This window comes from Vicugna pacos, chromosome 3, assembly GCF_048564905.1.
Source record: "Vicugna pacos chromosome 3, VicPac4, whole genome shotgun sequence".
Taxonomy (NCBI): domain Eukaryota; kingdom Metazoa; phylum Chordata; class Mammalia; order Artiodactyla; family Camelidae; genus Vicugna; species Vicugna pacos.
The window spans coordinates 42,318,913-42,345,855 of NC_132989.1; the positions used below are offsets into that span (position 1 = coordinate 42,318,913).

At 34.8% G+C, this 26,943-nt stretch overlaps 1 protein-coding gene across 2 annotated transcripts in view; it reads right to left on the bottom strand.

Moving 5' to 3' along the window:
- KCNN2 (potassium calcium-activated channel subfamily N member 2) overlaps positions 1-26,943 on the bottom strand; it is a 364,774-nt gene that overhangs the window by 231,023 nt on the left and 106,808 nt on the right. For both annotated transcript variants that reach the window (XM_072958084.1, XM_072958082.1), the window contains one exon: positions 22,662-22,745. The gene's annotated coding sequence lies outside the window, so the exon portion shown is untranslated. The remainder of the gene's footprint in view (positions 1-22,661; positions 22,746-26,943) is intronic.

Sequence of the window (26,943 nt, forward strand, 5' to 3'; positions counted from 1 at the left end):
ATATCTATCTTCTTCAATATTGGCCTGTAATTTTCTCCTTTGGTAGTATGTTTTGACAAAAATTTTTAAAGGTCACAGAACAATCCCAATTTTCCCCATTGATTATTAAGATCATTTTCTTCATTTCAAGCTTGCACAGTCATTATTACGGTCCTGCACTACTATGCACAGTGATTACCATTTGCAGAGTTTGCTGTTATAATTTGGAGGTTCTTTTTTCTTAGATTAGAGGTTATCTATATAACAGAAACTATACTGGCCCTCTTTATTTTTCTTTCTCTTTTTGCCCCTCTTTTCTAAACCTGAGACACTGTGTTTTTATCAAGCTTATGTTACCAGGCCCTTATGAAAACTGGAGTGGGCACAGCTCGCAAGTAAGCTGAGGGCTTCCACAGCTACTCTCAAGCCCACCTAGTCACCCTCCTTTCCGCACACCCACACCAGATCTGGAGGCAATGCTTCAGACACTCTTGCTGGAGTACAGTGGAGAAGAATTACATCTATACTCCTGCAAGAACTCAAGACAGTGTCCAAATCCCATCATGGAAAGGTGTGTGTTAGCATGTTCTGAGCAAGTTCAGTCTACTGAAAAAAAGAGCAGATGAGTTAATGACTTCTTGCAGTTGATCTAAATATGCAATAGATCACTTGGAAGAGAAACCTAAATCTGTTTTCCAGCCTTCAGAAGTTATCCAAGAGGACAGTTTGAGTCTCACTTTTAGCACTTTGCTAGCTTTCTGGTGCTTGCCAATAAGTGAGCCAGAGTTTAAATCTAAACAATTAAACTTTATACTGCCTTGTAGACACCTTTTCATCTAAATGGACCTTTGGGAAGGCTTATGGACAGACACTGACCAATATTCATCCCTCAATAGACTCACAAGAGGATCAGGCACAGGCAGGGCTGGCACAGGCTCTTTCTTACTCCTTTAGTTCTCCTCACTGATCCCACTCATTAGCCAGTGATGGAATCTTACTATTTCCAGGTAATTTTTTTGTTTGATTTTTGTCCTTGGAATGACGAGGCAGATCAGAGAAAGTATATTCCCACAAAAGTGCTACTTTCTTCTTTGCTAATTAAAAGCATACCAATAATTCATCAATTTAATTTTAGAAATTCTTATTAAATTATGTTAGATGATAAAGGCAGATTTATTGAGACTTACAAATGAAGTAAAAGTAACATTGTGTTATTCATTTGGAAGTTAAAATACAACTGGGCTTTGGAAATATCCTTGGGATTATGATGATCACAAATGCCCTCCTGTTTAATCAGCCTCAAAATAAACGTACAATTAAGACTCAGTCGTATGATATAAAATATTAGATTTTTTGGTTTTATACAATGATAATGTTGATTTAACTTGGCATCATTATTGATCATTGTATAGCCTTCCTGGGTTCTCAATGATTTATTCTACTCTATGAACAATTCAGTTCAGAGGCCAAAATACATCACTACAATAGGTAGACATTTACAGACATGAAAAATGACCCTGACCTTATGTTTCTTTTCTAAAATATCAAAAACACAATTTATCTCTACCTTAAACTTTAGACGGCTCCTGCTGCCTAAAGCAATCACAGATAATTTCATCAAATAGGATATATAATCACCCCAAATTACATTCAGTAGGTGCTTTTTATGACCATAAATTTTTAAAAGACAGTATATCTTGGCCTCTGGAGTATGAGATACATTTTTATGTCAAAGACCTTGAGTATTTACTGAAGCAATTTTAGAGAGAGGTTACTGGCATTCATGAAGGCAGTAAGTCGCATCAGGGACAATTCAACCAACAGATCAGAGGAAACCAGGAATCAAAAACCACAATGCTGTGCGGAAGTCTGAAGACCATCCTGATGCCCCAAGAAGTAATCTCTAATTTAGGGAATCTGTTTGTATGTCTTAATAGCCCTGAGGGATTTGAGGCTATAATAACTCACTTGACTTTTGGAGTGAATTCCCTCTGAGTTTTAGTGGAGGTGGCATGAGCTAGTGGGGCGAGGAGCAAAGTGAAGGCAACCCAAGAGAAAAGGAAGATGTGTAAAGCATGGTAGTTCAGCCCCAACTCCTCGGCTCTTTTCCAGCTTGCTCAGTGGCCTTGGCATAGTGGTTTAGCCATCCTGGGTCCTGCTTTCCTCCTCTGTAAAATGAACTAGAGCATCTCAGGCAGCCCTGTGGTGTTTGATTTCTTCTTCTTCCTTTTTTTTTTTTTTTAAATATTGAAAGTTGTCAAGAAAATTGCTTATATTGTTACTTTCAAGTCATATAAATTGTTCTTGAGCAAACAAGCAAGCAGCCCATCAGAGCTGCTTTAAACAAAAAGACAGCCATACAGTCCAGAGAGCATGCTGTGCGAGAAATTAGAAAATCGACTGTTGATGGAGTTTCTCTGTAAAGTTGGGTAATTCATCTTCCTTCTCTGAACTTCTCGTTATTAACAAGAGTCTTGAGAAGATTAAGTGAAATAATCTATGTGAAAGCATATGAAGTATAAAATGCTAAACAAATGCAAGGCGTTTTATTATGTGCCTAGAGAGATACCACATCCATCAATATTCCTGTTAACATTCAGGCCATTCTACATCTGACCAGACACCCCAATTCCTCTCCACCTCCCTCACCTGCACCCCAAATGCACCTACATGACAGCAGAATCAGAGCTTTTGATTAAGGAAGAAAACTAACCTGCTTTTACCATGGGATAATTATTTTCATCAACTTTGACACCTTAATCTTCCTTTATTATTTTAAACATTTAAATATTTTATCAGTACCCGCTTTTGTCTGATGAATATGTTTGCAACTAGCTGAGCACTTTAATTGACAATTCTTTTAAAACAGCTAATGCATTGTAAACCCATTATTTCCTGCCTTTTATGCTGAGTAATTTGACAGCCATTAACAGTCTTTGCTTTATTTTACTTAAGGGTTTCACCTGCATGGTTATCACTGAGTTACAGAATAATCCAGAAGTTCTAGGAGCTCCAGAATGAAAGCTCCCTTTTAAGTGATAAGCAATCTCACTAAGAAAATGAATTTGAATTTATGACTTTAGAGACCCATAACTTGTGATATTAGACTCAATGAGCAAAGCTGTAGATAACACAGTTAATTGAAGACATAAATATAAACCAAGAAGCTGTAGCTGTCATCCCAGACTTCACCAAAGAAATACATCTAGACTAGTGTCTGGACAAGTCCAGACATTTCCTTTTCTCTTTCTCTCTCTCTTTTTTTTAAAGAAACAAATAAAATATCGTTTAGCTCTTAGGCCCAATTATTCTATTGATGCTACTGTCTGTAATCTGTTTACTACCTGCTTCAACATAAAAATGGTGCAGTCACTTTCACTTCCCAAAAGATTTTCAGGAAATTCTCAAATTTGGGGAAAGATTTACATAGATACGAATGAACCTTCTTTAGAAGTTACATTTTAGTTCTGGATTTGCAGGACTGCATCACTCTGGAGCATTCCCACGTGTGTTTGTATAGCAGTGGACTGAGGTCAGGTTTGACAGGTGTCACTGAAGTTCGATATTAACCATGTTCATCATGTAGTTATTCTTGGTGAATCCTTCCTTTTGGGATCCTATCCTGCAATCTGCAGTGGTTGAAGACAGGGATTTAAGAGTGTTTTTATAACAATAAAGGACTCTGGATGGAAGCCTGCTCATCCCCTCTTTACTCCTGCCCACAGTGAAACCTCCTTCGTCGTCTGTAACGTAAGTCAGCATATTTGTGAACTGTTGTTATGTGGTTGACATCAAATGTAATCGTAGGTTTTTGTTGCTTTTTCTTTCCACTCAATTGTGAGAATTTACAATGTCTTTCTTCTAAGCCACAATCCAAACAAATTAGATTTAGGTGTTGTGTTTCTTTGTTGATTTTCTTTTTTCAGTATAAAATACACTAGGTACCAAGAATTTTTTATGTGTGTTCAAGATGCATCTCAATTCCTGTCACTATAAACCATACTTATGCAAATATTCCTGTAAATAAGCATTTACGGAGAACTAGGTTTCTATCTGTCAGATGAATCATGAAAATGGAATTTCTGGGTCAATACATATATTAACATATATATACACATATAACATACAAATTCATTTTCTATTACATGTGGTGTAAATATTTTTAAGAAGTTTTTTACTTTACTAGAACTTTGCTTATGCTGTTGTTGGGAGACAACCTTCCATGGGTCTCTTTGACTTTCTATCTGCCTCTGAGCAGAGGCACTTCCTGCCTGTGTCCTGCACTCTTCTTACAGCGATGTTTGTACAAAGAACAGCCATAGCAGACAGAGAAAGTGCTTCCCTCTGGAGGAGAGGGTAGGCATGCTTATTGTCCACTATAGAAAATTTGGGGTCCCTAAGCTCAGGGTACCCCTGCTGTACGTAACCCATGATGCTTGCAAGTGTCATGTGACACTCTCCATTTTACCATGTGGCAATTGGGGCTCTGGAAACAGGCACAAGAAAATGCCAATACTCTGGCTACTGCTGTTCCTGTAACTAATAAAGTCCTTTGTTTCTGAACCAAGAAACGTATCTCCTGCCAGCATCCATAACATGATGACAGCCCATGTAGCTTGCAAGTTGTAAAATCTCAGACACTTCATGGTTTTAGATAACCATTCATGGTTCAAGAAACTGATAGTGCAATATATATATCTTAAAGTCTTCTGTGTATCATGTATAATTTTGATAGTCTCTTACATGCCCAAATTACATAAATCTTCTTCTAATATTCTGATGTTTTACATTTGAAGAGTCAACATAGACAAAAATTTTTGTATATTGTGAAAGATAGAGGGCTCAGCTTTTTCTTTTCCACATGATAGGAATCTTTATTAAATAAACAACCCTTTGCCCATTGAATTAAAAGTTTCCCCTTATTATATGCCAACTCCCCACACGTACTTGAATCAATTTGGGAATATTTTAGGTGTCAGGAGTCCACTTATGTAGATTCTTGTGAAAATATAATAATCTTTTGATTACATTAGTTCTGTATATGTTTTAATTTTTGTGAAGGCATGACACTCTTTGCTATTTTATTTTAAATGTTTTAGTACTCAACCATTTATCCTGCTATATGAATTATTTAAATAATAATTTTTACCTATTACAAAATAAGTCTTGTGAAATACTGAGTGGAATTGTATTAATTTATGTAATATGTTTGGAATGACTGCTATTTTTGTGACATTAGATCTTTTTACCTAGATATTTACTATTTTATTTGGGTCTTATGAAAGACTTTTACAATACATTATATTCTCTTCATATAATCAAGCATCTTCCTATTTATAGATGTTTTATGGTTTGGGGATTTTTTTGAACCAGGATACATAGCAATACATACACAAATTTTTCTCCCCCAAAATAATCTTTACTAACCAGATACTGCTAGTTTGCATAAAAGCTATATATATATTTTTTTTTATTCAGCATTTTATCAATTTCCCTATTCAGACTAACAGTTCTTAATAAAGCCTCTTGAGACTTTAGGTATAATTATATTATCAGTAAGTGATTTGTTCTTTTCAAATATTTGCATTGTTTTTTAAGAATTTATTTTAAAAAATTGCTTGATTACATTAGGTATAATTGTCAAAACCCTACTGAATAATTTTGGTAAGTACTTGTCTATTATCCATGATTTTATTGAAAATGGGTTTTGTTTCCTTTTTAAAATATATATTTAACAGCAGGTATTTATATGAATAATTTTACCATGACCAAGTAATTTCTTCTATTCTACTTTATAAGTTTTTATGAGGAATAACTGATGAATTTTATCAGGTCCTATAAAATTTATATATAACATATAAATTTAATATTTGTCAGTGGCATCTTATAATATTGCTTATAATTTTTAAAATTGTAACACATTTTGTATTTGGTTTACTAATGTTGAACTATTCTTGCATTCCTATTCTTGCATTAGTTTGACTTACTCATAGATTATTATTCTCTTAATATATGGCTGAACTTGATAGACTAACTTTTATATATTTTTTTTTCACATCAATATTCATAAGAAATGATCTTTAGTTCTTACGGAGTACTATCTCGATAAGGTTTTGGTGTTAAAGTTATGCTGATTTCTTAAAATAAATTAAGAAGCTTCCAAATTTTTACTTCGATTATTTAAATAATTACAGGAATTAGGAATTATATTTTAAAATGTTTAGTTACAGTTCAGCTATAAAACTATCTCAGTCTAATGTTTCAAAAAGTTTAGATTTCTAATTATCTTTCTAAATCTCCTATGGCTTATGTTTGGTGTTTACAGCTGATGATTTAAAGGGTTTCATAGCTGGGACATTACATGAATATCTCAGCAGACTTCCTCAAGAAAATTGGTAAAATACATGGTTGGGAAGAGCAAAATCCTACCACAAAAACACTGGAGAGTTGCCTCATTAACTCACCCTTCAAAGAACCACCTTTCCTACCTGGATTTGAGTAACCACTAGAAGCAGCAGGACAAACAACCAAATGATTCAAATTGCTCTAATCCAAAAAGATATATGCACCCCAATGTTCACAGCAGCACTATTTACAATAGCCAAGACATGGAAACAATCTAAATGTCCATCAACAGATGAATGGGTAAAGAAAACAGAATATTATGCAGCCATAAAAGGAATGAAATAATGTCATCTGCAGAGACATGGATGGACCTAGAGATTATCATACTAAGTGCAGTAAGTCTGACAGAGAAAGACAAACATCATATGATAACAGTTAAAATGTAGAATCAAAAAAAAAAAAAAAGACGCAAATGAACTTACAAAACAGAAAGAAACTCACAGACACAGAAAACAAACTTTTGGTTACCAAAGAGGAAAGAAGGGGGAAGGATAAATTGGGAGTTTTGGATTGGCTAATACAAACTACTATGTACAGAATAGATAAACAACAAGGTCCTGCTGCATAGCACAGGGGACTATATTCAATGGCTTGTAGCAACATACAATGAAAAAGAATATATATATATATATATATATGTGTGTGTATATATATATGTATATGTGTATATATATCTGAATCACTATGCTCTATACCAGAAATTAGTACACTTAAAATCAAAAAGTAAAAATTAAAAAAATTAAATACAAATTAAAAATTAAATTAAATTAAGAAAAAAGACAAATGGCTGAACCCAAACAAGAAGCTTTATTTGCTCCTTTGTCAAGTGTGCCTCCAACTGAGACACAGGAAGAATGACATGGTCCCACCCCATTTCCTTTGTCCCCAAATCTGCTTTGCCCTAGTTAGGCTCCATTTTAAAACAAGATCAGGAAACAAAATGGTCATTTCCTTTACAGAACTGATTTTTTTTTTAAGCTCCTAAAGATATTTCTCTAAGTATTTCAGTAAGTATCTCCTCTATGGCTCCTAGTCCTGACATGAGTTCACTTTTCCTCTCTTCCTTTTCATAGTCTTCAGTGGCTTTGTTTTTTTTTTCATCAGACAGCTGAAGCATGTCCCCTAATGTCAGTCATTTCCTGCATCACTCCGTTTATAATTTTACCTTTGCTTCTCCAGCTGAACTGTTTTCCCAGTCCTCCTTGCAGCTACACCCCCACACCAGGCACAGGCTTCTTTCCATTTTGCTCTTATTGTTGCTTTGAGTCACCACAATCACCCCCCGGAGAGCACACCAACTCAGCAGCAGCCCCTTCCCAAAATGATTTAATTGCTTCTGATGCAATTTTTGGATGTCTCCTGATCATTAGCAACAACAAAGTTAAATCTGTTGTTTCAGAAAGTGAACCATATCGAGCGTGCTGTGCCACTGGGCAAGGAGAGGCAGAACTCAGATGATAAAGTCAGTATCGTCAAACTCAAAAGTACAATTAAGATACATCAAGATGGTTGGAAAGACTGTACTGTGTTAGCCTTCATCTCAGCACACACAGGAAAAAACAGGTACACACTTCAGGAGAAAAGGGTCTTTGCATTTTGATCTGCATAGAAGGAAACAGACTGCTTGAGCTGAGAAGCCATGGAATAGTGGAATTACATTCTAAAATAACATGAATTGATACATCTACTCCTCATGGTAGAACTTGAGGAACTGTTTTCTAAAAAACTGAAGTTTAGTATGAGAGAGACCCAATAACCCCATTTTTATATCTTATCCTTCAACCCTAAAAGCAAGAAAATTATGGGTCCTCATAGAAACATTGTATATTTCCCAGAAAACAAAAGACCACAATGAAAATCTTTTGGAAAGAATAACTTCTTTGAGGATAACAAAGTACCTTTCCAAGAAAATCTCTGCTGTTTAACTGTATCTCACCTTGACTCTGATCACTGTGCCATTTTTGCCTCTGAATTAGGCTTCCTGCACTTGGTACATGTGCTAGAGTTACTGTGCACCAAATATTCAAATATTCAATGTGCTCTCCCACATGTTCCTGCCTGCTCTGGGGTGAAGTTGGGGCCATGTGACTTGGTTCAGCCAAAGGGCTGTGAATTTATGTGGTGTCACTTCCGAGCTGAGTAGTTAAAGGTGGGTGTGCTTCCTCCATTCTTCTCCTATGCTGCTACAACCTAAGAGGTGAGTGCACAGCCTCACAAAATTGAGAGAGCTGTGTCCCTGAGTTACCTGATGGAGGAGAGCTTCTGCCAGCCCATAGCAGCTATGTATGAGTTCAAAATAAACCTGTGTTGGTTAAGCCACTGAGATTTGGGGCTTCATCAGTTGTAGCAGCTAGCATTAATTGCCCAAAATAATACAGTGTATAGTCACAGGACATTAGGGCAAAAAAGGACTGAAGAGATCATCTATTCCAGCAAGTTTTAAACATTTGATGTGGCTTATCAATAGAAAAACTTTATCCTACGAAATATAAAAACCTTGGAGATCAAACGGAAACTGCTTTGTTAGACCTCCTTGAGTCCCAACACTGTCTCTTCTTCCCTTCCCCTATCTCCACCTTCCGCTACCAAATAATCTCCAACATTCACACCTTCATCGATAAACAGAGCAAGGTCATCACAAGACACAGTTTGAAAGATACTAATCTAGTCCAACTCCCTCAGTTTGCAGAAGTTCTAGGAGCTTATCTGTCTTGCCCAGGTTCTTTCACACATATAGAGAGCAGAACCAGGGCTATCTCTCTCTCTCTCTCTCTCTCTGTGTTTGGGTGTGAATTTTTTCAACCCACATCATAAAATGGAGGTTTAATTCTACCAGATGATGAAATTTCTGAGAAGAGGGGTTGTGATGATGGTTTATAAGTTTGCCTCTAGGATGAAGCCCAGTCCACTAAACACCTGTTGATGCTTAATAAATATTCACTAGTTGGATATTTATCAAAAGATGCATCAATGTTTGTATATATCCAAGACACCAATAAATAATTTAAAATGTAATGAAAAGTGCTGCAGGGATAGTGGAAGTAATTCTGACATTATATCCTAGAGATGAACCATATAGCTCCTGTGACCCAAGAATTCCAATCTTATGAATATATTCCCAAGAGAAATGCGTGCACATGTACGACACAATTTCCATTCAAGAGTATTTTTAGTAGCACTGTACACTATAGAAAGAAACTACCGTGAACAGCAATCTTCCATTGGAGAGTTGATGACTATGATGTGGTACATTACAAAGAAGTTAAAATGAACAAACTATAATGACATACAAAATATGAATGAATCTTGGCAATGTAGTATTAAAAAATTAATCCCCCAAAGCAGTGATGCTTCAAGTAAGTTACAAGGTGATAATACAGATGCAAATACCTTACAAAATAAATAGCTAAGCTTCCTTCCTCTCCCATTCTCTATTTATCCAGAAACAGAAAAAGAAAAATGTACATACATTTGTAATCTATACGTACAGTTTAGTGGCTTTCCATTAAATCATCAGTGTTCATTTATAGACTATTTTGAGTTTCAGAGTAATTATTTTGTTCTATTTGGTGCTGTTATAATGAAAGTAAAGAATTGCATCTTTATTTTTGTGCTAGAGTTCCATTAAAACATTTACTAAAATTAGGGAATTTCTAAACCATGGAAACTTAATTGCATTAATTATCCTTTCTTACCCTCAAATGCTTTATAATGAAACTAAATAATGGATGCAATAATGAAGCAACGGACAAGTTGGATTTGCATATTTTATAAACATGCTCCAGAGAGTAACTGTGCTATTTTGTCTGGAATGGTAATTCGGTTAATCATGTGTTGATGAACGAGAAAGCCCAACTTCCTTTGGGGGACGGATGGGTGAAAAAGGGTGACTTTGAAATAATGTCCTGGGTGTCCTCCTTTGCTCTCCTAGGGGAGAACACGAGAAACTAAAGCTCTAAAAAAATACTTGTGTTTACACAGAAGTTAATTATGAAGCTTGAAGCTGTTTTTCCATTGCCCCCCATGTGGGACATAAATATGTTTCATTTATTGAGTGCCAATCTAGATAGATGGAGAAAATCCTCTCAAAGCTTTGGCTCATGAAATATTCTGAACTTGCTTCATGATATAAAAACTATTTTAAAAAGGAGTGGAAGAAGCAGATGCACTTGACCATCTCAGCTCCTCAGTCAGTTCCAAGAAGGCCCACTACTCACTAGTTGGCAGCCATCCTGCTCCTATCCCTAGATACCACCCTTTCAGGGTGAGTAGAATGCTTCTATGGCCACTCTCCCTCCCTCCTTTCTTCTCGGCCAACAACAACCCCTCCACACACACATACAACACAGCCTGAAGAATCCCTGACAACCATTAAGTGCATTTTTGGATCAGTGTTCCTCCAAACAATATTGTGCTGGGTGAGCAATCCATGAATAAAGAAACATGTAATTCTTCTGGAAGTTGTTTTGTTTGATGTACCACAGTAGCTCAGTGTCACAGAGGTAACAAGCCCTCGGGAAAGAAAGCACAGGGATACCTGGGCAGAACAGAGTACACTACATGACATTCTGACAGAATCTTAGACTTTAAAAGTTGACACTACTTTGTCTGCCCCTCAGCCCAATTTGTTTATCTGAGATGGAAAACTTTCCATCCTATGTGTGGACAAAGGGCAAAACCAAGGTCAGTCTTCTCTTTCTGTTCATTGAAAATGCTGATCTTACACTATCTGAGAATGAGAGCAAAAAAAAAAGTAACATGTGACCTATGGAAAACATTGTCAAATAAGGTAAAAATTCAGAAGATAAATGACACCTCCGAAAATAATTCAGAGTAGGAATCAGAAGAAAACTTTCAAGAACTGTTTGACATTTTCAATAAAGTTCATGAGACATGGCTACTATCAAATAAAAGAAGATTGTTATAAATAACTTTTTAAGAGAAAAATCAAATGAATGAGATATGGATGAACTGGTAAGGAATAACGCTATAGCCAAGTTAAGAGCTGTGTTGGAGACTGGAGCAGTAAGTGTCAGTTCTAAGAAGATGTGTATCAAATAAGTGTATAAAAAACTCAAGAGTCTTCTCAGAACTGAGAAGAATGGGACAAAATTAAGTGCAAAAGGAGATGACTGATGTAGACGATGGAAAACAGAAGGAAGGATGTAGGCAAGTAGTTTTCTTAAAGTTGAGAACAGAAGAATCAGAACAAAAGCAATCAGAGAAAAGAACAATCAGTATTTTCTGAGCAAATTGAGAAGTCTCATTGTGTTATAAGTGTGATTGATTAAAATATACGTATTGATAAATTTTTGAACTATAAGAAAAAAGGAAATTCTGGTATTTTTAAGTTATTAAGAATAAAGAAAGAAATTCTTCATGTATTAGTTCAGAAAAAAAAGGACTCAAACCAGGTTGGCTCCAAATATTTGTGCCATCTTATAAAATACAAGTCAAGGAGGAAACATGCACATGAGAAGATTGTGGTCCAATCAAAAAAAAATTTCTATGAAAGCTGTTTTTCATGAAATAAGGCAGAAATATGTTCTCAGACATGTGAGTGATGAGAACACTCAGCTCAGATCAAATCATCTGTATGAACATTAAGGTACATGAAGAGGTACTCCAACTGATCCAGAAAGAGCACACAGTCAATAATGCAAAATTGTCTATCACCTTCAAGAAGCACTACTTTAAATAAGAAAATTATATTCTTTTTCATATTTTTCATAGTAATATGTACATATGTGTAACTAAATCACTATGCTGTACACCAGAAACTAATTCAATGCTGTAAATAAAAAAAAAGAAAAAAATTACAAAATAATAAAATAGTAAAGTCAGTTTTAAAAGGCAAGAAACTACATTATTTTTGTATTTGGTAAAAATAAAAAATAGAATATAAAAACATCTCTGAAAATCAGTAATAAACATTTTCTCTTTCAAAAGTACTCTCCTGTTTCCATTAGCGTAACTGCTAATCAATCACCTGCTAAGGTCTTCTGAAGACTCAGAATCCTTCTCAACACAACGTTCTGAGCCTTCATTATCAATTTATTAGAGTTAGCCTTTAAGATAAAAAGCCTGGGACATCACAGGGTTAAAGATCAGGACTTTTTAAGCTAGAGAAGATAATTCAATGGGAATTCTTTATTATTAAAAACTTCAACAAAACAAGATCATCTAAAGATAATAAAGAAGATGTGAAAAAATTTTTAGTTAAGCCTGATTCATTGTCACGTATGCCTTACTGTGAACAGAGTTAGGCATCCTCATGAATAGGTAAAAAGGCCCACTGTAAACAGGATGTTACAAGGCGGGAGTCCATGGGGACAGACTGAAAGGCAATGTGCAAATGTGGAAAGATTATTGATGGTTTCCAGTGACTACTTAGCTTTTCTTTTTTTAATGAAATTTTTAATAATGTATAGAGAAAGAAATACTGCATGATTTAAGATGGACCATTAATCTTACACATTTTTATAACACTAATTTAGAACTAAATTTAATGTAATAACTTGCAAAGTAAACAGGATTGATGACGTGTGTTCTGATCCTATTTGCAATTTAGACAAGACCATCAATTCTCTATTCCATGGAGCCTCTCACCTTAAAAATTTACTTCTATGGGCCATGTTCTGTTTCAACTCAAAACAATGAAATGTGGCCAAATCACAGATTCTCGGTGGAATATAAAGTTATGGGGACTCTCACAATTTTTGCAAGATTACTTATCTTTGGGATATCAGTATAAATCTTAAAAGTTAAAAAAAAAAGTGAAATCAGTGGACTAGAATTGTGGTTTTTAACCGAATTCAATACTTTCAATTCAATTCATTTAAACATATTTTTGCAAATTCAGATGCTAATAGTCTTGAATCCAGTTATCTTACGCATCTGTGTCCCTGAAATAGCCTAATGCCAAGTAGACAGTTTTAACAGAAAAACAAAGAATTTCATGGGAAGGTAGAAACTGGAGAAGAGGGTAAGTGATTAAGTCATGTAGTGAAGAGCAGGGCTCTGGAAACTCACCTTTCCTATTTACACAGAATTCAGCCAACCAACTCAACCTAAATTTTCTCTTAATTGGCTTTCATAGTTTTTAAACTATAACTGGCAAATTTAATTTATACTTGAGTTAGAAAAATACTAGAAGTAGAAGGTTAATAAAGGTGACCATGGGGGTCACCATCAGAATTGATCATAATGTCATCATTACAAAAAGAGACTGAAAATCAGAGAATAAATCAGTTTCCCCATGTAACTTTAAAAATAAGGCCACCACTACTCCTTGGGACATAACTGTCAATGTCTCTCAGAAATGAAGACTCCTACTTTAGTGTTTAATTCACCTTCCATAATTCTTTTTCATAAATACATTTAAGGACAAATTAATTGCCAATCTATCTAAAAAGAAATGCAGTCTCTTAGTTTTAGTCAAACTCTTGAACTTTTATTTTGTTTGAGACATTTTTCCCTGTTAAGCTTGTTCATTATAACTGATGTATCTATCTAAAATAGCTGGCATTCAATGCCAGAGAAAGAGGAAAAAAAAATTGTGAAGTATGCTACAGTTGTGAAGATGTATCTAGTACAAGTTCAAGTTCATTCCTGGGACTCAGTCCTCTTTCAGCCTTTACTCTCAGAAGCTTTGTTTCTAGCTTTAAAATGAGGACTTATTTCTCTTCGTCCCATTTCCAGATTTTCAAATGTTTTCTAAGATCCAATTGCTTCCATCTTTCTTAGTAGCACCACAATAGTACTACGGTATCTTTTGAATAAATAAACCTAAACAAAACAAGGTTATCTTTGCTTTGTTTTTTAAAAACACTGTATGTGTGTGTGTATGGAGACATTTAACTGTTGTTCCCATTTCTTCATCTGCTACATCAAATAATCACAAACAGAATTTGTAAGGAAAAGCCTTTTATAAATTTATAACATTTGAAAAAATTTCAGGAATTTAGATGTGAAACACATGCCTACACAAGGTACTTAACATAAAGATAAAAAACAAGGGCATTTTAAGAAAGAGGAGTTGACTATGCCAGCAGAGAATGTAATTGCTGTGTTTGAATACTAAGTTCAATTGAGAGCTCCCAGACAACAAAAGCAAAAAAGGACATGCAAAAGGTGATTGCAGAAACCTTAGTAGATGGTAAAAGAAAATAAGCTCATAGTTCACATTGTTCAGGAACCAAAATTCTAAAAAGAAATCATCATTATCATATGAATCCCTGTGAAGATGAACACTAAGTAATATAATGGAAAATACCTTCATCTGGAGTTCTGAAGAGGGATCAATTTGTCTCTATTTCTAGGAAACCATGTATTTCTGAAGCTTTACCTTTTCTATTGTTTTAATTAATCTAATTTAATTTAATTATCTAATCATTACAATAATTTAAATAACTAAGGAAATTTAATTTCTCTTTGCACTGTTTACTTTTATTGCTATATTCAGAAACAGTCTATTCTATTTTTTTTAATATTGGGGCATTAGGCAGTGTACTATAAAATATTTATTATGATATAAATTATTATGACTTATTGCTATTTTTGTCTTTTATTTTTGAAAGTAAAAAATCATAACACTTGTAAAGAGAAAATATAAATGACAGACTTTACATGTAAAAAAAAAATAAAGTTTAAATTATATAAACCCCAAAATCACTTTTTTTCTTGTAGATGACTGACAACATTCTAAAACCGAGCCCTTAATAAAATAACGAAGAGGTCACAGTGTAAAAATCATGAATATACACTTTTAAAGAAAGAAGTTGAATAAGAAAGCTCATTTTACATACCAGAAATGGAGCAACATAAATTACCAAAATGTAAATTTCAGACATTATACTGCTACTTGGTCTGTGTTTTGTTAAAAGAAAATATAGCACCTATTTTCAATTACTGACAATTACTGAATTTTCTCCCAGAAGCAGAATACAACATCATGATTTTATTTCAAAGCTTTAGGTAGATGGTTAAAGGTTATACGTTTTAAGCTGACTGCTTTTTAAATGTGTTAGGTTGGCAACATTTTCAAAATGTGAAATGCAGTCACTAAATTTAGCTTTACTGTATCACTGCGGTAAATGCAATATTCAAGATTTTCTCTTGTACTCCACATGCTAATAACTTTTACCTAAATATATTTTGTTTATTTCACCTAACGGGACCTCAAAAGTAATTCCTATGTTCTTCAGTTTATTTTGAGACTTATACTGAGAGGACACTCTATGTTCAATAGTTTTTTAATGAAATAGAATTTGATTTCAAATAAATTAAAAAGATATCTCAAGACTGAAATTCTCTTGTTCCCACATGGTGTGTACCTGAGCTTCAAAGCTCTTTATCACTTAAATGAAAATGTATTCCCTTGTTTTTTCATCCTTCCCTAAATTACACATATCTATCATACAGATTCTAAGACTTGAGACTTTTTCTTTTTATCATAATCATCATGTCTGACACACAGCAAGCACTCAATGCTGATGGAATGAATGAATGAATCACCTAACACCCATCTACTGTGTTCCAAGAACTAAGTTTCATCTATACCTTCACATGCGCATGTTTTATATTTGCTCATCACTGTAATCCTGCAAGTGAGGGATTATAATCCTTATTTACAAAAAGGAAAGACGTATGTAGAGGTTAATTCAAAACCCGTATCAGACAGCTAAGCATGAAAGAACAGGGTTTCATTTTAAAAAACTAGTTTTTTTTTTTCCTGGTTCCAAATTCGAGTATTTTTCTACTAAGTCTGCTATTAAAGTATTAGGGTACTTATGGTAATTCTTTAATTAAATTAAAAATTCTGTCAAGTGCACAGTACAATGATCAAAGTTCTGGAGGATAGATGTATGCGCTTGAGCTCTGCCTTCGTGAGTTTAGGATCTACTGAGAAGACAGCTGTGTGGACGACTAATGATGTCGTTATAGTGGAAATCAGAATGGAGAAAGTGGGAGTCCCATAGGACAGAGCACTGTAGAGGCATGAATATGGAGAAAGTCACTTTTGAGGGGAAGATCCAATAATGCTTCATGAATTCAGAAGAGTTGGAACTAGGTTGTGAAGAGTAAGTACCATCTGACAGGTAACAGTATTTTCAGCATAGGGAATAGCAGGAGCAAAAGCAAGGAAGCAGGGGAAAAAAAAAGCAAAGAAGTAGGAAGACATTGTACATGCAACATTTACAACTGCATTCATCCATTCATTCAATAACTGATTGACTGCCATAAACGCTGGACATACAACAAGCTAGACAAAGTACTCACCTAAAAGGGCTTACATTCTAGAGGTAAACAGAGTAAAATATCAGGAAAAAAAAATAAATGAAGAAAAATTCTCAGAGAGTAATAAGATTTTAAAGAGAATTAAAACAGTATTTTGTATTGAGTAGTCAGGAAAAGGAAAACGTTGAAATCAAAGAAATCCAAAAGGGTCTACTAAAATTAGATGCTCACATTTGACCTTGCAATCTTTGCCTACACAAGAATAGCTGTTGAAGAAGATTTGTTTTGAACGATAGCACCAAGAACAAAACAGACATCATCTTAGTAAGTACCAGCTGCTATGAAACATTATGCAGCTATTTACAAGAATGAGTTAGAGCTCTCTTTTTATTTATCTCAAGGGACAGCCATGATACATGGCTCTAATAAAGACCAAGTTACAAAACATGATCAGATTAAGGGGAAAGCTATATGATTATATTAAGCACTGGGAAGATTACAGGAAATAGGCACGTTAAATGCTGCTGACACAGTATAAATTGGTCAACTTTACTGTAGAGAATTTGACAGTATTTATCATATTAAGAATGCTCATATAACTTGATTCAATATTTTTTAAAATGAAACACTAAAAGATTCTTATATGCTCTGTGTTTTAAGAACATTTAATTGATGGTTTCCCTTATGTTAAAACATATTTTTCGAAAATTTAAATGCATTGGTATATTTTCCTACTGAAGAAAACAGGAATGTTTTTTCTTTCTCCTATCCAATAATCACCACTGAATCTTCCCCCAACCCCCTGACTATTCCTTCTGGTGAGATCTTTGGGGATTTTAGTCCCAGATTTTTTTTTTTTTCAATGAAGGATAATTACATAGACTTTACTACAAGCTTTCCCAGTTCATTTGCTCCCCAGTCTATGTCCCTCTTTAATTCATTTTTGTTTTGCCAGAGTACAAGCTTAAATACATTGCAGAGGGCCTGAGGTTAGTATATTTCTGAGACTTAGCATACTTCTTAATGTCCTATTTTATATTCACACTCTAGTGTTAATGTGGCTGGCTATAAGATTTCAGGTTTAAAATCAATTTCCCTCCAAGCTTGAAATTTTGCCCCACTTAGGATTTTTCATCGTTATGTCAAATGCAAACCTAATTCTTTTTTTTTTTTCTTTGTAGACATTTGGGATTTTTTTTTCTTGAATCTTGGTGTTCTCAAAATTTACCATTTGACGTTTAGATTCATTCATTCATTTGATAACTATTTATTGAGCACCTACTACATGCCAAGCACTTGTTTTAACTGCTAGGGACATGATATAGAACACCACAGACAAAAGTATGTGTCTCTTATTATATTAATCTACTGGCAGCTTGGGGGGCCCTTTTAATTAGTACTGTACTACACAGTAAAAATGCTGTATAAATAATCTGATTATTTCTTCCATTGCACTCTCTTTCTTCTATGTACTTGGAATGCATAGAAGACAGATATATTGCTCATTTTGGACCCAATTTCAATGTAACAATTTTTTTTGTCATTTTCATCTATTTCTTACTCTCTATCCTGAAGAAAATCTTGACTTGTTACCTTTTCCTTTAGCTTTGTCTATTCTGCCTTTAAGCTAACTAATAAGATCTTTCATTTCTACCAAGATATTTACATTGGTATAAATACTGTTGTTGATTCATGTTATTCTGTGTGAATTAAATTCATCTGCTTTCTTTTTTCCCCATCTGCCTTCTGTCCTGAATTATTATTCTATAAAACTGATTATTTTCACTATTTTATCAACCACAGAAAAACAAAGGAGAAAAAAATGACAGCATGAAGATTAAACAATATGCTACTAAAAAAGCAATGGGTCAATGATGAAATCAAAGAAATTTTAAAAAATACTTTGATACAAAAGACAATGAAAACACAACCACACAAAATCTATGGGATATGGCAAAAGCAGTCCTAAGAGAGAATTCATAGTGATACAGGCTTTCCTCAAAAAACAGTAACAATTCTCAAGTAAACAACGTAACCTATCACCTCAAAGAATTATAAAAAGCATAGCAAACAAAACCTAAAGTCAGCAGAAGGAAGGAAATAATAAAGATCAGGGAGGAAATAAATAAAATAGATATAAAGAAGCAATAGAAAAAAATTAATCAAACCAAGAGCTGGTTTTTCAAGAGTAAACAAACTTAACAAACCTCTGGCAAGCTCACCAAGAATAAAAGAGAGAGAACATTAATAAATAAAATAAGAAAGGCAAATGGAGAAATTACAACCAAAATCACAGAAATAAAAAAAAAAGAGAGAGAGAGAGAGAGAATACTATTAACAATTATACGGAAACAGACTGGACAACCTAGAAGAAATGGGTAATTTTCTGGAAACAAGCAGTCCACCAAGACTGAATCAAAAAGAAACAGACCACTTGAACAGATCAATCACTAGAAATGAAATAGAATCAGCAATAAAAAAAACCTCCCTACAAACAAAAGTCCAGGACAAGATTATTTTAAAATTACCACTTATTTATAATTACCATGAGATTTATTTTTCTTCCCATAATGACTCTTTAAAAACAGATGTTGTATCATCTTCCCAATATCAACTATAGTTTCTTAACTTTTTGGGGGTTGTTTACTCAAATAACTAAATTCTCAGGTGTAAAGTCACCTATGTGATGAATCTGGTGACTCTCTTTCATGGTAACAGACTTCCTCATGCAATGCTTGGCTGTCTGGTCAGCTGTGTATTCCAGAGCCACTATTTGACCTGGTCCTTTCTTGGACAGTTACCTCAGATGTTTGTGGGGCAAGAGCAGGGCACGTATTACAGGCAAGTTTGCAGCCAGTCTTCTACTCTCTGGCTCCAAGGCCCTGCTGAGGGGTCACTAGCCATGCAAGGGACTTTCTCTCTGGCCCCACAGCCTACACTCATCACTTGACCTTGACAGCAAACTGCTACTGTCCACTCCTCAGCACATTTGGAGATAAAAGGAGGGACTGACTGGTTTTCCTCCTCAGAAAGTAATTACCCTATTACTGATCCTAATGTTCCAGAAGCTTTGCCAGCTTCTCATATTCATTGATTTTTAGGTTGCAGCTCCCTAGAAACCACTCCCACATCTGCAGTGGCATTCTCTTGCTTTCTTTTGTGCTGTCCCTCTTCTATTTTGTTGTTCGGCATCAATCAAACTCATCAGCTTTCTTTTCTCCCCATCTGGTTTCTTTCTGTCATGAATGACTATTATTTTATAACATGATTAAGATTATTTCAAAAAAATATATCTTGAGCTAGTTGGAGAAATTTGGGAAAGCACACATCTATCTTGAGAGCACCATCTTTACCCAAAGAACTTCTTTTCAGTCTCCATTAAATTAACTCAGCAAGGAAAAAACCTGTTCTCTGAGATAATAGGTTGTTTTATCTAAAATGTGAAAGCCCAAAGTATTAAATATGTTTTTCATGAAATAACCATACAGATGGCAAGCAAGAAAACTCAGCTTTATTTTTCATTTTCTCCTGTGCTCATTATTACACTATCATCTCCCAGCTTCACATCTACACTTCTATTCTTTATGTGTTGGGATTCTGGGGCTGGGATGCTGCAAACCAGTTCTCTTTGGCTAGCTGGACAACAGGGGGCACTGGAGAGACAGCAGACAAGAGGAAGGAGAAGAGACACTGCCCTTATCACTTATTTCCTGTTCCTGTTTTGATTCCTGTTACTCTCAGCATCATCCAACAAAGACGCACCTGATGGTGGCTGGTTATTCCAGGAGTGCAGCTGATTCCAGCTGCATTTTTCTCCAACACTGGTGCAACAACATCACTATAGCTTCTCACTGGCCCAGCTGCAGCTAACTGGCACCCCCTCTTCAACAGTCTGGATCCTGGTCCCATGTACACCACTGTGGAGTTTCTGAGGCATTCACACAGCTCAGCCACGCACTCTCCTCAGAAGTCTCAGCCCAAGCGCTGTGAGTCCCTCAGCCAAGTTCTCATTCTTAATAACGTTAATCCCTACCCTTAATTTTCTCAGCTCTACAGATGGTCTGTGAAATAGTGTTCCCTTTTTCAGATGTCCAATTCCTGGATGATCATTAACTTAAATTCTCCTGATAAAATTATTATGACTTCTGTCACCTAAGTGGACTCTGAATAATCTACTTCCCTACCTATCATAGCTTTTTCAAGTGTTCAGTGAGACTTCAATCCTATTGTCAAAATAACCATTAATTTTATTACATGTGAAAAATATTACGGACTATATGCTATACTGAAACATCTAAAAATATCATTAAAGGAAAATGGACACGGTCTCTTTCTCCCCTAATTTCAAATAAATGAGTTTGAAAGGGTAAATTGAAGGATTCCCATAACATTTTTCTCTAAACAAGTTTTTCTGTAGCCTCAAAGCACCAAAATCCTCTGTATGTCTTTGGAAATCTTTTCATTCCAGTAAATACGGGTAATTTTTTTATCCAAGCCTGGGAAAGCATTAATGTCAAACGATGGATGCTACCCACTGAAGTATAACTGTCCAGGGATTTGTATTTCTTTAAGTCTAGATCTAAATTATACATCTTTTTTTTTTAAAGTAGCAAAAGAGAGGAAAAATTGATTAGATATTTATTAAGTTCATGTTTTTATTTCTGTAGAAAATCACTGGACGCTAACTAGATGTTAGTAGTCGAAAAGATGGAAGGCATGAAAACAGAAGAGACTTCAATGTGGATAAATAAGCCCAGACTTTTATCCTGATGCCTTAAGTGGTTATTAAATATTTGAGTCCAAACATATACTCTCTGCGGCAGCTCAGTCTCAGCAAGTAGCCACATCACCAGTCTTAAGAATCAAAAACTCCACAGGAAACACCACCACCACATATACAAGACCTGTACTTTCCCAGAGCTGACTTACCAAGAAGTACCAAGTAATGCATATTTTGGGAATAGAACCACCTGCTTCACAAAAAGTCTGGCTTTTCATATTGATGTTTCACAAAGCCTTGGCAGCCATCAGAGTATGAACAAAAGCCATGCCTTTCTCAGGTAACCAGAAAATTAAGTAAGGGACCTTAACAATTAGTGCTGGTACCTTAAATGTGCCCAACTACTAACTGCCAATCTGGGTAATGAGCAACAGTGTAAGGAAATCATCATCACTCCACCAAGACGATGATTTTACCACCAGGATGGAGCTGCCAGGCCATCTTTGAGATTGCCCTAAATAAATGCTAGGGCAGCAAGACAGCCTGGACACAGAAATTGCCTCTGGACTGAAGGTGAGAAGCATCCGTCTGCATGTTTCATATAAAAATAACTGGGTGACGGATCCTGAAAGAATTACTCATTAAGAATTTTGTCTTTAAAAACATGTGTCTCCTTTCCAAAGAAGAACAAGGTTTTTGTTGTTATCCCCCAAAATAAGTACCTTTTTTAACCTGACATTAATTTTTCAGGACCAAAAAAGAACTCCCAGAAAACTCTTATCTCCCACAATTATTCTTTGAAGCTTGTCATAAGATTTTAAAAATGTAGACTTTATAACATGTTTTTAATTACAACTTCATTTTTATCACTCTCTTCTGATAAAAACGAAGGCTATGAATCTCTGTGCTGATAACTAATCCTACCAAAATGCTGGAAACCATTCTTAAAATTTAAATAAGAATATATTTATTCACTCAATAAAATTTTTTAGCGCCTTTTACATGACAGGCACTTTTGTAATCACAGAATGAGCCTACCTAAGGGTTACAAAGACAAATAAACAATTACTGTCTGTTCTTTTCCCTTCCTATTATTGAAATATCAACCGTCTTATCTCTTCTTAGGGCAGTGGTAGTCAGCTAGTAGGAAAATGGCCAGTGAATGGTTGAAAAAGAGCAAGTCACTATATTGAAAATAACTGAAACCATAGGCAGAGAGGAGGGTTCAAATGAAGTAATTCTGACCTAAGTTTAACCATCTTTTTTCAATAAAATCACTGTGCTTTACATTGGAAGTAAATGCACATATTTTACTCACCGTTACTGCTTATACCTGACTCCATTCCTTAGATTCACTTTTTCTCTTGCTGGAGTCCATCCTTTTGTAGTTCTCAGCAAGAATCTGTAAGAGGTAAAATCTGTTAGATTTTGTCTAAAACTTTATTTCATCCTTACTCCTGAATGATAATGTAGTGCTTACAGTCCTCAGGCTGTGAATCCCCTCTCCTTAGCATTTAAAGAGTTTATTCTGTTGCCTTCTAGGATGTTATTATCACACACATATGGGAAAAAATTAAAGTCAGCATAATTCTCGTTATTTTGCAGGAAATCAGGAAAACATATTTTAATTAGATTCTTCTGTTTTTCACCTACAGCCATATCATGGACGGTTCTGTAATTCCTGCCCTATACAAAAGAATATGGTTAAGGGAACAAGTGGAGACTATAAACTAGGTCATAAGCTACTCACTCAAGTCATGAAATTAAACGACAGTATCTGCCAGAAAGTACTGTTTTCTGTTTCAAGTAGAAGTGTCGATATAGGGTGGTGGTGTTACTATATTGCACATAAGACTGAATTTATTTCTCATATTTACCACTTAAATCACTATCTGAAGATCTATGTCTTTGTTCAATTCAGAAGACACACTCTCATTTCTTCAAATCTAGTCTCTTTCCCATTGCTATATCTCTTATTTTTGGAAAATGTATTAGGTACATATTAGAACTTCTCAAACTATTTTCTGATCTAGGTCTTAAATTTGATTTTCACTTTATTTTTTCAAACTTTCAGTGTTTCATTCTGGGTCTTCCAATTTATTCTCTCTTTAATTGTGCTCACCTGTTAATTAAAACAAGATAGTAATTTTCATTTTCAGAATCTCTAATTGGTTATTTTTTGTTTTCCCTGTTTTTGAGTCACATCTGTCTCTCATGATTCCTTTTCCTTATATTTCAAAAATACTTCTTCTTTAAAAATCTGTTTTGGGAGACTGATTTAGTATTTGTATTTCTCTGAATGATAATTCACCAGCTAACTGACTTTATCTGCCATCTTTCATGAGGTTTTGTTTCCTCTTCTTGAGTAAGACCCCTCCTTTTGCTCACTGTCATAGTGGTGTAGCACCTAGATACTTTAAACACATATTTTAAAATATTTTGTCTAGCATTGCTGTGTTGGAGGTGATGAGAGAGGTGGACAATGCATCAATTAACAATACTACTTTAAATAGAAAATATATTTCTAATGAGTTACTTGTTAAACCAGAAAGTACTAAAAAATATTTTATTTATTCGCAAAGTTAGCATTCAGAACTTTTTTCTAAAAGACCAATGTTACTAACTACACAGTTCAGAAATCAGCAAACTATGACCTAATCCAAACTGCCACCTGATTTTTAAGGCCCATCAGCTGAAAACTGTTTTCATATTTTTAAGGAATTGTCAAAAAACAAAGAATCATGTGCAATAAAGACCATACTTGGCCTTTTACAGAAAAAGTCTGCTAGCCCCTGATATAGTTTACCTATGGATGCCATCTCAATGATTTTGTTCTCTGATTTTTTAGAACAAATTTTATTTTTTTAGAGCAGTTTAAGGTTCACAGCAAAATTCTGTGGAAGGTACAAAGATTTTCTACAAACTCCTGCCCCTACACATGCAAGGCCTCCCCCATTACAACATCCTTCACTGGAGCGCTATTGGCTACATTTGACCAACCTACACTGACATATCATTATTACCTAATGCACATAGTTTACGTCAGGATTCATTCTTGGTGTTGTACACTCTATGGGTTTGGACAGATGCATGGTATTTATCTACTGCCACAAAATCATACAGAATAGTTTTACTGCCCCCCAAATCTTCCGTGCTCCACCTGTTCATCCCTCCCTTCCCACTAGCCTTTTCCAGAATGTCATATAGCTGGCATCCTATATGTTACGTAGCCTTTTCAGATTTGCTAATGTCTCTTAGTAATATGCCTTTATAGTTCCTCCATTTCTTTTCACAGCTTGAGGGCTCATTTTTCTTAGCACTAAATAATATTCCATTGTATGTACCACTGTTTGTTTATCCATTTATCTTGGAAGAACATCTAGGTTCCTTCAAAGTTTTGGCAATTACAAAGAAAGCTGCTATGAACACCTGTGTACAGGTTTTTGTGTGGATATGTTTTCAACTCCTTTTGGGTAAATACAAAGAAGTATGATTGCTGAATCTTATGTTAAGAGTATGTTTAGTTTTCTGTAAGAAACCACCAAACTGTCTTCCAGAATGGCTGTACTATTTTGCATTCCCACCAGCAATGCCTGAGAATTCCGGTTGTTCTATATCCTCTCCAGCTTATGGTGTTGTCAGTGTTCGGTTTGCCCATTTTAACGGGTGTGTAATGATTTCTCATTGTTTTAATTTGTATTCTCTGATGACATATGGTGTTGAACATCTTTTCACGTGCTTATTTGTCACCTGGGTATCTTCTTTGATTAGTTATCTATTAAAGTCTTTGGTGTATTTTAAAATCAGGTTGGTTGTTTTATTTTTGTGTTTTAAGAATTCTTTGTATATTTTGGCTAACAATTGTTTATCATACATGTCTTTTGCAAATGTTTTCTCCCATTCTGTGGCTTATCTTTTCATTCTTTTCACTGTCTTTCATACAGCACAAAATTTTTATTTTCAATGAAGTCCGGTTTATCACTTCTTTCTTTATAGATTGTGCCTTTGGTGTTATATCTAAAACTCATGGTTATCTAGATTTTCTCCTATGTTATTTCCAGGATTCTTATAACTTTGCATTTTATATTTAGGTCTGTGATCCATTTTGAGTTATTTTTGTGAGGAGTGTAAGGTCTGTGTCTAGATTCATTTTTTTGCATGTGGATGTCCAATTGTTCCAGCACCATTTGTTGAAAAGACCATCTTTTCTCCATTATATTGCCTTTGCTCTTTTGTCAAAGATCAGTTGACTATATTTATGTGGGGGCTATTTCTGGGCTATTATATTCCATTGATTTGTTTGACCATTTTTTTGCCAATACCATACTGTCCTAATCACTATAGCTTTCCAGGAATTCTTGAAGCCAGGTAGTGTCAGTCTTCTAAATTTGTTCTTCTTCTTTAATATTGTGTTAGGTACTTGGGGTTTTGCGTCTCCATATAAATTTTAGAGTCATTTTGTCAATGTCCACAAAATAATCTGCTGGGATTTTGATTAGAATTATACTGAATCCACAGATCAAGCTGGGAAGAACTGACATCTTGAGTTTCCTATCCATAAACACTGACTGTCTCTCCATTTATTCTTTTATTTCTTTCATCAGAGTTTTGTAGTTTTCCTTATATTGTACATATCTTGTTAGATTTATTCCTAAGTATTTAATTTTGGGAGGTGCTCATATATATGGTGTTCTGTTTTTAATTAGAAATTCGCCTGTTCATTGCTGTTATATAGGAAAGCAATTTACTTTTGTATATTAACCTTGTATCCTACAACTTTCCTATAATTGCTTATTAGTTCCAGGAAATTTTTGGCAATTTTTTTGGATTTTCAGCATAGACAGTCATGCCACCTGTGAACAGTTTTATTTCTTCCTTACCAATTTGAATACCTTTTATTTCCTTTTCTTTTCTTATTGCATTATTTTGGACTTCCAGTAAATTGTTGAAAAGCAGTAGTGACAGAAAACATCTTTGCCTTATTCTGGATCTTAGTGTGAAAGCTTTAAATTTCTCACCATTAGATATGCTGTTAGTGGTATATTTTTGTAGGTGATCTTTATCAAGTTGAGGAAGTTTCCCTCTTCCTAGTTTAATGAGAAAATAATTTGAGTGGGTGTTGGACTTTATCAAATGCTTTTTTGCATCTATTGATACCATATCAATGATTTTATTTTAAAAAAATATCTGGAGTGAAACTCAGGAATTTACCTTTTACCTTACAACATCAGATCATTCTGACTCCTTTGAGATACCCTGTCCTAGGAAGTCCATACATACAATGGGCTTTTGGGACCCTTTGAGAACCACCAAATGAAGTTTTCCCAAAATATTTGTAACTGAGTCAAAACAATTGAGCATCATTCCCTGTCACTGACTACAGACCTGTGTGTTAACAATTACCTCCTATGTTAGTCCATCCCAAATACCATATGTAAGTGCAGTCTCCTTTCTCAGACCAAAACTGGAGGAACAAGTTATTTCCTGTTTTTCACTTTTTTCTCACATTGCTGAAATTTCACACTATTTTCTTTTCTTGGTATAGTAATTATAGACCGAAGAGACAAAGTAAAGTTATTGGCTGGAAAAAAAAAGGGGGG